The sequence below is a fragment of the Phaseolus vulgaris genome, chromosome 5 (assembly GCF_000499845.2).
Source record: "Phaseolus vulgaris cultivar G19833 chromosome 5, P. vulgaris v2.0, whole genome shotgun sequence".
NCBI classification, from domain to species: Eukaryota; Viridiplantae; Streptophyta; class Magnoliopsida; order Fabales; family Fabaceae; genus Phaseolus; species Phaseolus vulgaris.
The window spans coordinates 31,955,888-31,966,048 of NC_023755.2; the positions used below are offsets into that span (position 1 = coordinate 31,955,888).

Below are 10,161 nucleotides of genomic sequence, written 5' to 3' on the forward strand. Positions count from 1 at the left end.
CTAACCGAACAAGTTCTCACTTGGGAATTTTGATTCTTCAAGAAACTCTTGTAGTATTGGACTTTGTTAAAATCCTCCACTACTCCAAGATTTCCCTTGTTGATTCTTAGACCAGCATATTTTAGGCCAGCTATAGCAGTCCACACATCATGAGTGATCTCCATGTCAACTCCCTTCACATGAGAAACAAGATTGTTTCCCTCAAACTTGAGATTGGTGTAGAACACCCGAATCAAGTCAGGATATATGTTTCCCTTCATCTCCAAGAACCTTCTCAGCAACTAGTCCTTAAGCAGCTTCCTCACACTGTCTAGCTTTTGGCTTTTCAGCCAATCAACGGAAACAACTTCGAGGTTGTTGATCACCTTTGTGCTAGTTTCAAAACGATACTTTTCAATGAGTTCATTGACTCCAGAAAACCAGCCCTCTAGTCTCCCTCCAGACCTCACAACTCTAGTTTTGACCCTCTTTGATGTAGGAGGAGTTGATTCCATGATAACAGAAAAAGAGGCAAAGAAGACTCACACAAAGAGAGCAAGAGATGTTGCAAGAGATGGCTCAATTGATTGTTTTTGTGAGAGAGAACAGTTGCATCAAAAATTTAAAGAGAAACAAAACCAAACTGCATTCAATTGATGTGAGTGGGTTTCAGTCTTCAAAGAGAAAAGACTTGACCAAGACCTGCACAGAAAACGTTAGAAAAAGCAGAAAATCACATGGTCATCACATGTGATCTTTGACTAGTCATAAAGGCTCTTAAATTTTCAAGATTTTGGAATATATTCCTTTATGACATGTTGTAACTTCCTCTAGAACGTGATCATCTTTCAACACTGCTTTATTGACTAATGATTCTTTCATAATTGAGATCTGAAACAGACAGAATTCAAAAAAGAATTAAATCCATTCTTTCACAGTGCTGTCAGAGAGGAAACAATCAATCAGTTGTTTTTTTGCAGCAGCAAAACAAATTTTGAATTATTAAGAATTAGCAGATAGGATTCAATGTAGATGAAATTGAAAATTTAACAAGAGATATTAAGCATGAATATGAATTTTAAAAAGAATTACAAATAGAGATAAGGAAGGTTTTATCCTTTATGAAGTTCCTTCAATGAGTCATTGGTTTGTGATCAAGAAGTCTCTTTTGACTATTTGAGAACCTTGGACTGATACATAACATTGATTCAGCTTCAATGTTAATCTTTTCCTTCCAAGAACCTAATCAGATGACTCAGTGCCTCATGTTCTTCTAGATTCCATGCATAAACATGAATACAAGCAACAAGGTTTGGTCCCCTTACAAATGTGGGTCCATTTCGTTTATATTTATCATTTGAAACCTCACAACCTTTGGGAATCCATTTCATAAAGTCTCTGGGAACAAAATATTTCCTTATTTTGCAGAATCTAACATAATGGCCTTTCTTCATGCAATAAAAGCATGTAACAACTGGTTGTTTCGACTTAACAATCGGTTGTTTTACTAGTTGTTTTGAAAAATTCTTTGAAAACTTATCTTGCTTGTTTTGTGGATTAAAACCTAATCTAGCTCTTCTAAAAACACAGTTTTGAGATGCCAAGACATTCTCAAAAATGGATTTTCCTTTTGAAAGCTTATCCATAGTACTAACAAGATAATGCACTTTCTTTTCAAGATTTTCACAATTTTCACAAATGAAAGTGTCACACTTGCAAGAGAGTTTTTGCAATGAGTTTCTAGATTTTCAAAATCACTTTTTGATTTTTCCAGCTCTTCTTCAAGTGCCTTAACTCTCTTTTCAAGCCAGCTGTTAAGCTCTTTTAATCGGTTGTTTGAAAGAACCAATTTATTAGCTTCATCATGTGTTTCTTGAAAAGCTTCAAACAATTCACTATAATTTTCAACATTTAGAGAAGCACATGAACTTACATCACTTGAGTTGCATGACTCATCATCTCCTTCTGCAATCAAGCATATGTTTGTCTTTTCTTCTTCACTTGATGATGAGATTGATGAGGAGACTTCATTCGCATCCCAAGCTATGTATGCCCTTTTTGACTTTCCCTTCTTTTCTTTGTAGCTTGTCTTCTTCTCTTTTCTTTCTTTATTTGGGCAATCTGCCTTTATGTGCCCTTGCTCACCACAACCAAAACAAGTATAGTTATTAGAATTAAAATCATTGGATTTTTTTTCCATACCTTTCTTTGTTGGTGTCTTTGTTGCGGTTCCTTTTCAAGAATTTTCTAAACTTTCTAGATAGCAAACTAAGGTTCTCTTCATCACTTTCATCACTGAATTCTTGTTTGTTTTAGTCCTTGACAGCTTTTAAGGCAATACTCCTTACATGTTTGTCTTCACTTTCTTGAACATTGAGTCTATTCATCTCCAACTCATGTTCCCTAAGCTTACCAAACAAAGAAGTCATACTCAATGATGTTAGATCTTTTGATTCAGATATAGCAGTTACCTTAGGTTGCCAAGATTTATCAAGACATTTGAGGATCTTGATGTTTAGCTCTTCTTTTTCAAAGGTTTTCTCAAGGCTCATAAGGTGGTTGATGATGTGAGTGAACCTCTTTTGAACTTCAGCAATAGTATCACCCTTGAGCATTCTGAACATTTCATACTCTTGGATTAGAGCATGCTTTCTGGCTCTTATCACCTCATTGGTACCTTCATGAGTTACCTCCAAGGTGTTCCACATTTCCTTTGCTGATTTGCATTGAGAGACCCTGAAAAATTCATTTGAATTCAAGGCAGAAGTTATTATGTTTTTAGCAATGCAATCAAATTTGGCCTTCTTGCTTTCAGAATCAGTCCATTGAGACCAAGGTTTTTCAATGGAAGATCCATCTTTTTTCAAATTTTGGAACAAAGGGGCCATTTTCAATTGCATCCCAAATACCTTTGTCAAGAGATTCAACAAAGATTTTCATTCTAACTTTCCAAAACTGGCAATTCAAAGCACAAAACAGAGGTGGTCTATTGATTGAAGCACCTTCTCCAAAAGGTAATCTATCAGCCATATAAAAACAGTTTTAGGATCACACTTGAATAAATTTCAAGAACCAAGCTCTTGATGCCAATTGCTAGAATGTATGGCTTTAAACTAGAGGGGGAGTGAATGGTTTAAAGAGGTTTTTCCCAAACTTTTTAGTCTAGAATGAAATTCCTTTGAGAAAACTTGATTCAGAATTCAGTTTGCCAAAAACACAAAGCAATTTAGCACAGCACCAGAAAAACAATTGGTTGTTTATACCAGTTAACAAATATAAACTGAAATTAAAGAGTTCAAGGGATAGAGATATTGCACACACACTTTATACTAGTTCACTCTTAAACCAAGAGCTACATCTAGTCTTCCTAGAAACCACTAGGGGAATCCACTAAGCAATCAAACCTAGATTACTTACAAACACCACCGAAGAAGTGACCTTGATCCCCTCAAGACACACACTTCCTTTGGCTTAGGACATACACCACCAGGAATGTTGATCTTGACAACCTCAAGAACATACAACACTTCTCAGCCTCACACAACAGAGTTTACACAAAGTACAAAAGGACTACACTTGTTATAGAAATGATCTAAAATCAATACAAGATGAAAATCCTATTCCACACTCTCTTGATCAAAGCAATCTTCAACTCTTGAAAAAGAAAAATCAGTGAAAAACTCAAATATGTTTTTCTATGATTTAATCTTAGTTCTTTTTTGTTACAAAAGCTTAACAAACTATTTATTGCTTTCAAAGACTGGTCAAAGCATTTAAAACTGGAGCGTATTCAGTTATAAAATCATTTAAAGTTCGGTCAAAGCACAAAACAATTTTCTATTATGGTCCCAAAACAAACAATCGGTTGAATGCTCGAATCAATCGGTTGTTTTGGTTTGACAGCAAGTCAACCATCAAAAACAGTTTTCAACCTTTCTCAAAACACCTAAGTATAAAACAATCGGTTGTTTTGACAAAACAACAGGTTGTTTTTCACTTAGTTTGAAAAACACTTTCTATTAAAAAGGTTTGAAAATGCTTAAGCTTTGGATTCAATCAAGAGTGGATTAACACAAATTATCTACCCTAGATCCTATTCTAATACACCTCAACAACAACAAGCACATCCAGCCTTCCATCAAACTCAATGGATTTGGATTCTTCAAAGCCTGAATACACTTGATTCAACAGAAGTTTCGATGAACGGGGTATTCCCTCAAGAGCAAAATGGACTTGTACCGCACAAGGAAAGATCTCAATCGACGTAGGGCGAGGTTCAAGCTCCACTACTAGGCCGGGGGAAGAATTTACAACAAAATAAATTGAATAGATAGAGAATTTTGGTAAGCGTATCGATTCAAGCAAGTCCGACTAGTTTAGACTTTTGATGAATCGCCGGGTGGTATGAACTCCAGAGCCCTATTTTGGTTACAAAGTGCAGGTAGCCGATAAGTAGGTTAACGAACAGGTGAATCAGTCTTCAAACGTTTAGCTCTCTCACATTTTTACACATTTCTCAGCCTTAGAAAATTTCGTTCATCTCTCTCACGTTTTTACACATTCCTCGGCCCTAGAAAATCATCTTCAACCTCTCCGTTCTTCCCTCTAAAGCTTCATTTCTCACTATGTTTTTGTCCTAGAAAATCATCTTCAACTTCTCTGTTCTTCCCCTTGAATTAAAGCTTCATTTCTCACTCTGCTTTTATTATATTTGATATTCATTTTCGTTTTTCCCTATTGATTCTTCAACTTCTCCATTTCTCATTGCTAGAGTTACAGTGCATTTTGCACGTTTGTGCCTCAGGTTTCTGCTCAAGGATCGAATACAACTCTTGGAACACTGTCTTTGATTAGTCTCAGGTATGTTCTTCTCTCATTGTAATGATATTTAGTTTTTTGGTTTGATGACGTGTTCTTCGTCTCCGAGATTTGTTTTTCTTATAACTGTTCTAGATATTTTTTAAAAATGTATGCATTTTGGTTTCAAGGGTATGAATATGGGCATTGCATTCATGTTCCATTCTTTAGCTTTACAAAGTGAAAATTGTGAACAACTGCTGCTTAGGCCCTGTGATACTTGCACTGCATCAATCTTATTTAGGATTTAGAGGCTAAACAACCAAGTTCCCGAGACAACAAAATTATATCTTCATTATCATCATTTTCTAATGCTAATAGATCTTCTTCAACACCCTCATTCAAAAGTTCTTCCAAGAGTACTTCCTCAATGCCTCCATTTATACTTTCAAGTTCTTCACCACAAGTCTTCTTTTGGCTTCCACTTTGTATGTTCATAGTAAGCTTTATGTCATAAACCTATCAGTGTACTCCTTCAGTTCAAGTTTAACTAAACCTGAGCATTCTTCAGCATCATTATGCCCTTCATCAATAGGTCTTCTTCTCTTGTTGGAAAAGGTTTCCTCCAACTCTTTCCTCCACTCCCTTTGTTGCACCAATTTTTGCAAGAAGTTGGGGTTTTGCATTGCCCTTGCCAAGAACTTCATGATTTGTTGTTTTTTCTGCCTATTTTCCATTGATTGAAGGTGGTCTTTTGTGTTATGTTGTTGTTGTTGTCTAAGCTTCACCAGCTCCACAATCAGAACTTGCTTCTCACGTCTCAACCCATCCATTTCTCCATCAAATCCAAACCTCCTTACTTCAACACAATGGTCCAAAGATTGTTGTTGAGGTTGATGAGTGGTCTTCCTCCTCCTTATGATCTTCAATAAATGTCTTTGTCCTCTAAGAAACCCTTCGTTAGCAAACTCCCATTTGTGGTGGTTTTCATTAGTGGTTCACAACCTCTTTATATTGAAAAGAATGTATACATTGTCGTTATTCATAATATCGTACAATTTCATTTAATCACAATGCAAGCAATTCTCAGTTCAAAAAGGCATAGATTCATCATTTCAACATGAATGCATGAGATGATAGTCTCATTTTTCATATGGATCAAAATTACACACCATTTGATCAAAACAAAACTGTTGTTTTTGTACAAACTGTTGAAGATAGGAGTTTTGATGTTTCAAATTCAAGATGAAGCTTGAAGCCTTGTTGCTTTTGGTTTGAGTGTAGTTTAGAGTGTTTAGAATTTATGTAAGATCAGTCTTGATTCCTACACAAAAGCCTGTTTTAATCTGTTTTAAAGAACTAAGTGTTTTTCCATGCAAAGGGAAAAACAACCGATTAAAGTTTTGAGACAATCGGTTGTTTGTCACTTTGCTGACAAAGGAGTTTTTGAAACTGTTTTTTGAATTAGTTGTGTAACTGCTGAAACCATTCAACCGATTAAATCGTGGTTTCAACCGATTAAAAGTAAGTTTTCATAACAGTATTTTGAAAACCTGTTTTAACTGATTCAGTTGTTCAAATATGCCTTTAACGGTAGCTTTTCAAAGGTTATAAACATAGCCTTCCTTCAAATGTTTGAAAAAGAAAAAGAGAGAAGTTTTATACTTTGATTTGAGATCGATTTGAGAGATTACCAACTGTTTGTTAAAAGAAGTTTTCCAAGTTTAGCAAGATTTCTTTTGAGCTTTGTTGTGATTCAAGAACTGATCATAGGGTTTTTGGTATTTTGTAATCCAGGTGTTTTCTACCCTTTCTTAGTTTCTATAATTGTTCAAATTACATTCTGTAAACGTTGTTGTAAAATCCTATAAAGTTAGTGTGATTCTTGCTTGAGGTGTGTGCTGGTGCAAAGAGGGTGAGTAGGCTTTGTGGGATTCAAAATCACCTCTTTGTGGTGTGTGTTGTTGTAATTTGTGATTGATTACATAGTGAAATACTCAATGGTTTGACTGAGGACTGGATGTAGCTCTGGGATTGAGTGAACCAGTATAATCTGTTTGTGTGAATCTCTCTATCTCTTAACTCTTTATTATAATCTGTTTGATATTTGATATGCTGTCATAAACAACAGGTTATTTTGTATTTTCAACCGGTTGATATTCATGCCTTACAAACTGCTTTTGTCTCTGTAACATAAATAACCGGTTATATCGTGTTTTTAACCGTATAAAATATTGAAACTGTTTTCTGAATCTTTGTTTAACTGCCCTTCTTATTGTTTATCTGTGATTGATTGATAAAGTTTCATTCTTAATCATATATTTGCGAAAAGGTTCTAGAAACAATTCACCCCCCTCTTGTTTTAGCCATCAATCCTAACAATTGGTATCAAGAGCAAGGTTCTTGAAAGTTATTCAAGTTTTGATCCTAAATCTTTTTTAATAGCTGAAAAGTTTTATTTTAGGGAAGGTGCTTGTTTAAACAAACAATCTTTGTTTTGTGGTATGAATTATGAACTGTGGTGCATAAGAAAGAAATTTGTTGAATCTATAGATAAGAAAATCTGGAATATGATTACAAATAGCTATCTCATGCCTATATCTGAAACTGTTTCTTTTGAAAGAGAACATCTTGATTGTGTAGCTAAGAATATCATTGTATCTGCACTTGACTCTAATGAATTGCTCAAGGTTTCAAAATGCAATTATGCCAAAGAAATGTGGAATACCCTTGAAGAGTATCACAAGAATCCAAGGAGTGCCTTCATGGACAAAGAAGAATCTACTGCTGAATCTTTCTCTTCACAATCCAGAAAGGAGGTTTGTCTTATGACAAAAGAAGGATCTGGATCGAACCAAGTAAGTGCATCTTCTTCCAACAATTGTAAAAATTATTTTCAACTTTTAAATGCTTTCCAAGAAACTCATGAAGAAGCTAAAAGATTAGCCCTTTTAAATTACCAATTGAAAAGTGAAAACAACAAGTTGAATGAGAAAATCATAGTTTTGGAAAATGATTTGAGTAATACAAATGTTGATTTCAAAAATCTTGAACTGATTTATAAAAACACTTCTTGCAATTGTGATTCAAGTTGTTGTAAAAATTGTAAAACTCTTCAAGAAAAAGTTTTATACCTTGTGAAAACTATTTATATTATTTCTAAAGGGAAATCAAATTTTGAGAATGTTTTAGCTTCTCAACAGTGTGTTTTTGGGAAATCAGGTTTGGGTTTTAACCCACAAAGCAAAAACTTTAGCTTTTCAGAATCTTTTTTCAAACCTCACGAAAAATCAATCAGTTAAAAGTATGAAACAACCGGTTGTTTGTTGTTTCTACTGCATGAAAAAGGGTCACTCTATTAGATTTTGTAGAATAAGAAAAGTTTCTGTTCCTAAAGGTATTTTAAAATGGGTTCCTAAGATTTTGAAGGTTCATAAGGTTGCTACTAACATCATTGGATCCAAATTCATAAAGGGACCAAATCTTGCTTCTTAATCTTTTCTCGTAGGTATCCATTGATATTTGTGCTCAATATTGAATTGATTGCTTGTTTGAATACAATTTACACCTGCTTTATCTGCTCTTTACAATTCAAATTCCTTCAAAACTTGGAAATCAAAACTACTTTTAAAGTTTGGTCAAATCAACATGTTATTTTTTGCACTTTCTGTTTTTACTGACACAACCAGCTTTATGGCTCTGATTTGATTCGTTTTTTATTTGTATTGAAAACAACCAACATTATGTCATCTTTGACCAACGGTTCTGGCTATATTAATAAAGATTTTAACCTGTTGTTTTTTCACAAACAACCTGTTGTTCTTCTTTTTCTATGCTCTAAGTTTTCTTTACAGTGTGCCAAAGTCCCTCACTGATTTGAGCAATGGCTGGAACTCCTCCATCCGCAAAAAGAATGAAAACCAAGGTTGTTAGAAGTGGTGGAAAGATTGAAGAGTGGTTCTCAGGAGAATCAGAACAAATTAACAAATTTCTACTTGAAATAAGTAGGAAAACTATCAACACACCCAAGTTTGTCTCCTTCATATGGATGAAGCAATAAAATTTGTCCACTGTGCGAAGTTTCCTCAAGGAGCAAAGATTGAAGAGATTCCTTGAGCTTACTGGAAACATTTATCTAGATTTGGTGAAGGTATTTTACACTAACCTTCAATTTAGTGGTGACTCACTTGTTTCTCATGTGAAAGGTGTAGACATGGTCATTACAAATGATGTATGGACTGCTGTGGCTGGATTGAAGTTCTCTGCAATCAAAATCAACAGAGGAAACCTTGGAGTAGTGGAAGATTTCAACAAAATCCAGTTTTACAAAAGTTGTCTCAAGGATCCCCACTCCAAAGTGAGGAATTTTTCAGTTGGTGGGCTAAAGCTTGATGAAAGGCTCATAACTTTCATTGTGTCTTGGATCATCACACCAAGGGGGAGCAATCACTCCACTCTTTCAGAAGAGGATTTGCTGATGATATATTGCATCATGAATAAAGTGAAAATCAATTGTCTCTTGTGGGTCATGATGCTCTCAAGTGGCGGTCTCCTCTCACTTATCTTGGTGATTCTACCCCATTAAGTGGCATGATACATCATTGCTCCACCATTCATATGTTCTTCTTTCATCATCTCTTCCATTTATCCATTCCTATTTCATGTTTGTATCTTCCTTGTTCTTTAATTGTTTTCGGTTTTTGTGGAGACTCTCGTTGAGTGTGGATCATCATTTTGGAATGGCTTGTACACCATTGATGCATTCCTTTTCTCCTCTTTAAGTTTCGACATTCATTCATCATCACCTTATTCATGTCTTTTTCTCTTTGCCTTATAGTTAATGTATCGTGGAAATTTTCCTTAGGTTATCACCTCTAATTGTCTAAAATGCAAATCTAAGTAAAGTGTCACCATAAAAATGAACAATCATAAAATCAACTCACATCAGTGGAGTTCTATTATGGTAATATGCATGTATATAGGGGAACAATATTAAGAAGTGGACTTTAAGTCTAATTCAATGTCATAAAATCGGCTTATAAGATGAGATTTGCACCCACAACACACTCCCTCATGCCGAACATATTATGGGTGGTCGATAACAGTCCGATAGCGAGTGGCCTGATAAGCCCATCAAACATTCGCTAGGATAGACTCAAAATGACTCTAATAGCATACTATGAAGTGGACTTTAAGCCTAATCCAACCACATAAAACTGGCTTATGAGGTGAGGTTTGCATCCACTTATATACTATGAAATTTCCTAATCTCTAGTCGATGTGGGATCTTCAACAAATCATCCATCCACTCTGAAGCCAAATCCAACACAGTTATTTCTTACCCCAAATGTCCATGTGTATAAGATCAAAAACAGCTGCAGTTTT

At 35.0% G+C, this 10,161-nt stretch overlaps 1 pseudogene; it reads right to left on the reverse strand.

The window, feature by feature from the left end:
* Window positions 1–5,060: 5,060 nt before the first annotated feature.
* Window positions 5,061–5,774, reverse strand: LOC137834328 (heat stress transcription factor A-6b-like; annotated as a pseudogene).
* Between the last annotated feature and the right edge of the window lie 4,387 nt (window positions 5,775–10,161).